The sequence below is a fragment of the Echinops telfairi genome, unplaced genomic scaffold, assembly GCF_000313985.2.
Source record: "Echinops telfairi isolate 266 unplaced genomic scaffold, ASM31398v2 ScPeMD7_7437;HRSCAF=8475, whole genome shotgun sequence".
Lineage (NCBI taxonomy): Eukaryota > Metazoa > Chordata > Mammalia > Afrosoricida > Tenrecidae > Echinops > Echinops telfairi.
In genome coordinates, this window is record NW_022111337.1 from 98183 (window position 1) to 102659 (window position 4477).

Below are 4477 nucleotides of genomic sequence, written 5' to 3' on the forward strand. Positions count from 1 at the left end.
GTCTAGGGGGTGGTCTCTGGGTCTCCATAGGAACATTATCAGTAGGGTGCAAACCCCTCCTACAGGAACCAAGCTAATGGCCTTGGGCTCCAGAGAGAGGTAACCCATTGTCTCTAGCAGCAGGAAGTAGAGCTAGTGCAGCCTGGCAACTGATCGCCCTCAGGGGGGGAAGTGCCTGCATACCTGACCTCCCCCCACAGTTAACATTCTAAATGGTGTGGGTGTGGGTGTTGGAGGCCACGGTGTTGATCACTTTTGTGTTCCCTTTCGAATGTAAATATATCAATCTTGACAATGCTGTTCCTTTGAATGAAAGTCTAGTTAGCTTTGGCTTCTAGGTTTCAGTGAGAGTGGTCACTTATTTGGTGTTTCATGTGAGTCTTTGGAAGTAAGGGTTTTAATCTTTTGTAAAACAAATTAGGAAAGGTGCCTTCATATTCTAGCATTTGCACTGGAAAGTGCATTTCCTTGGAAATGTGAAAGAATTCAGCAGTAAAATAGTTGGCATCAATATATAAAGGAACATAAAGTAATAGACGATAAATCCCTGGTATCACTATCACTTCAATTGTTCTGTAAAATTAAAAGTTCTACACGAATATGCATGTTCAAGAATGTAGAAAATACATCTTAATAAATTGTACATCTTGTTCATTGGTTCTATTAGTTTTCAAATATTAATCAGATACATGTTCTTAGCAAGATAGTGCTGGAAAGGGTGGGAGACACAGGACCTAACCTCTGGGAGCAGCTGTCATATGAGGGGGCTTCAAACGGTTCACGGAGAATGGAACAGTATTTTTCCCATGAACTTTTTGAAGCCCCTTCATGTAATGAGAAGGGTGATATAAATCCTAGGACTTTAAAGGACAAGTCAAAAGAAGGCGTAAAGAGCTGTGGAGGTGAGAGCAGTCAAGTGTAAATGCTGTGAAAAGCTATTATCATCAAATTGATTCTGTCTCTCAGGAGCTTCATGTGTTGCACAATAGAACTTCTCCATGGGACTTTCTTAGTTGTGATCTTAATGAAAGAAGATGGCCAGACCTTATTTCTACAGTGCTTCTGTGGGGTGGGGTGGGTTTTCTACTCCTGGAATGAGTTACAAGCTCGGAAACTCACAGGGCCATTCTAATCTATCTTATAGGGTCTCTATGAACCTGCATTGACTCAATGGCAGTTAGTTTGGTTTGGGGCTTTTGGTTTGCTTGGGGGGGTGGGGTGGATGGCGTGTTCAGCAACCAATGTTTTGATTGCTTGTGTCACTTGGGGACTTGATGCCTTGACAAGGGAAGTCCTTTATGGTTCCATTAATTTTATGTTAAGTTGGATGGGAGGTCAGATGAGGCAGCGAGGGTGGTGAGCAGGCACCGGGACCCTCTTGGCATGTCTCAAGAGTTGAGACCAAAGTCTTTCAAACAGAATGGGAAACTGAATTTAGCAGTTACTTTGAGAACATGGAAAACTAGAGAGAATTCTCTACAGGAAGAAAGAATAAAAGGTATCCTAGGCTACTGTCTCTAAGCAATTGAATACAATGCATAAACGGTGCATTTCATATGAAGCATCAGATGTTGAGAAACTCCTTGCCTGGTAATCGTTGCTCTGGCCTGGGAGAAGCAGAGCCCGCTCTATTGAAAGGGCATTTTAATTAGGTTCTTTTAATGATCATTTCACCAACTTTAAGCAAGGATTAAAGAGTCCTGGGGTGCTGCTAGTTAAGCATTCAATCCCCCCCCCCCTTCGCCCCGCCACCCATACCCAGCCACTGCAGGAGAAAGAGCAAGAAAGATGAGGCAGTATGCCCTCTAAATAGTTATGGAATGTAGGAAACACTATATAGGATCATTATAATGAAAGGAATAGAGGCCAATGTACATATATTTACATGTTAAATATTAAGACAGCAGACGGACTTTGGGCCTCCCCTAACACAAGAACACTTTGTTCTAATCACCTGGCATTCTGTGATGCTCACCTTCCCGACAAGATCGCTGAAGACAAAATGGGTGCATAACCAAATGTGGTGAAGAGAGCATATGGTGCCTAGCTATCAAAAGATATAGTGTCTGGGGTCTTAAAGGCTTGAAGTTAAACCAGCAGCCTTCTAGCAGGGAAGCAAATAAGCCCACATGGAAGAAGCACACCAGCCTGTGTGAACATGAGGTGTCAACTGGATTGGATATCAGGTATCAAAAGATACAAAACAGTTATTTCGATGCCAAAGAGGAGAGTTAAGCAAAGGCTTGAAGTGAAACAAGCATCCATCTAGCAGGGAAACAACAAAGCCCACATGGTTCGGGTTGCCCTGTTGGTGCTGTGAGCTAGGACTAACTGCAAGATCAGTGGTTCAGAATCACCAGCAGCTCTGCAAGAGATAGATAAAAACTATCTTCTCCTGGAAATATTTACAGTCTGCAAATCCTAAAGAAGGTAGGTTGCTATGAATTGGAATGAACTCAATGGCAGAGGGTTAAGCAAAGATTAAGGAGGCCTAGTGGTAAAGTAACCTAAGTGCTGAGCTGCTAATGCAAACGTTTGAGGTCCAAACTCACCAGGCACTTCAAAAGAGTAAAATGGAGCCATCTGATTCCATAAGCCTCAGAAACCCAATGCAGCAGTTCTCCTCTGTCCAATGGGGTGGCTGAGTCAGAATCAATTTGCCAGCAGTGGGTTTAGAAGTGAGGATTTAATTTTTCTAAGAATGAAATGCATGCATATAGAGTGCTTTTTATAGAAGGGAAGTAGGGAGTGTGGGAAGGAGGTAGATTTTCACTCAAATTGTAGGAGATTTGAGGTGCATCTACCTGGGAAGACTCCCCCACACTCTCAGTACAAACACATTTAAAAAAAAGCTCACTGCCATCAAGTTCATTCTGACTCCTAGTGACCTCATAGGATAGAATAGAACAGCCCCTGTGGTCTTCTTATGCTGTAAAATCTTTACAGGAGTAGAAAGCCCCATCTTTCTTCCTTAGCACGTCTGCTGGGTTCAAATTGCTAACCTTGTGGTTAGAAGCCTAATGTGTAACCCACTACACCACCAGGCCTCTTCAAAAAAAAATTTCTTAGTAAGTAACTTAATTTCACCTGTTAAGAAGCATTTGGGGTTGGGTACATAATCAAATGTGGTGAAGAAAGCTGCTGGTTCCCGGCTATCAAAAGATATGGCATCCAGGGTCTTAATGGCTTGAAGTTAAACAAGTGGTCATCTAGCAGAGAAGCAGAGAAACAACAGGCCCACATGGAAGAATCACACCAGCCTGTGCGATCATGAGGTGTTGACAGAATCAGGTAACAGGCACCAGAATACCCAAAACAACAACAGCAAACAAACAAAAAAAAAGCATTGTTGAGCAGAGACCCAAAACCCATCTGTAGACAAACAATAGTATATCCCCTCACAGAAGGGTCACAAGGAAAGGATGAATCAACCAGGGTGCAGTAGAGCACCAATGAAACACACAATATTCCTCTAGTTCTTTGAGGCTTCCTCACCCTCCACTATCATGATCCCAGTCCTGCCTTTCAGTTCTGGCTAGATTGGAGCATGCACACTGGTGCGGATAAACCTCATGGCACACAGAAATCAGGTCAGATAAACCCCTCAGGAACAGAAATGGAAGTAGTGATACCAGGAGGGTAGGGGGAAAATGGGGGTAGGAGGGGAGGAATGGGGAACCAGTCATAATGATCAATGCATACATATTCCACCCCCCAGGGGATGAACTACAAAAATGTAGGTGAAGGGAGACAGAGGTCGGTATAAGATCTGAAAACAATAATAATTTACAATTTATCAAGGGGTGTTAGGGTGGGAGAGGGGAGGGAGGGAAAAAAGATGAGCTCAAATAAAAAGTAAATGTTTAGAAAATGATGATGGCAACCTATGTACATACATTCTTGATATAATTGATGTATGGACTGTTATCAGAGCTGTAAGAGGCCCCAATAAAATCGTTTAAAAATTATTTTAAAAAAACATTTGGGTAAAGGTGGGTGAATGCAGAGTGGAGACTCAAAGCCAATCGGTAGGCAACTGGACACCCCCTTACTGAAGGGTTGTGGGGAGATGAGCCAATTAGGGTGCAGGGTAGCAACAATGAAACATATAACTTTCTTCTAGTTCTTAAATGCTTCCTCACCCCCACTATCATGATCCCAATTCTACCTTACAAATCTGTCTAGACCAGAGGATGTACATTGGTACAGATAACAATTGGAAACACAGGGAATCCAGGACAGATGACTCCTTCAAGACCAGTGGTGAGAGTAGTGATGCCTGGAGAGTGGAGGGAATGTGGGGTAGAAAGGGGGAACCAATTACAAGAATCTACGTATAGCCTCTTCCTTCGGGGATGGACAGCAGAGAAGAGGGCGGGGGAAGACGTCAGACAGTGTAACTTATGACAAAACAATAATAATTTATGAATTATGAAGGGTTCATGAAGGAGGGGGGAAGGGGAGGGAGGGGAAAATG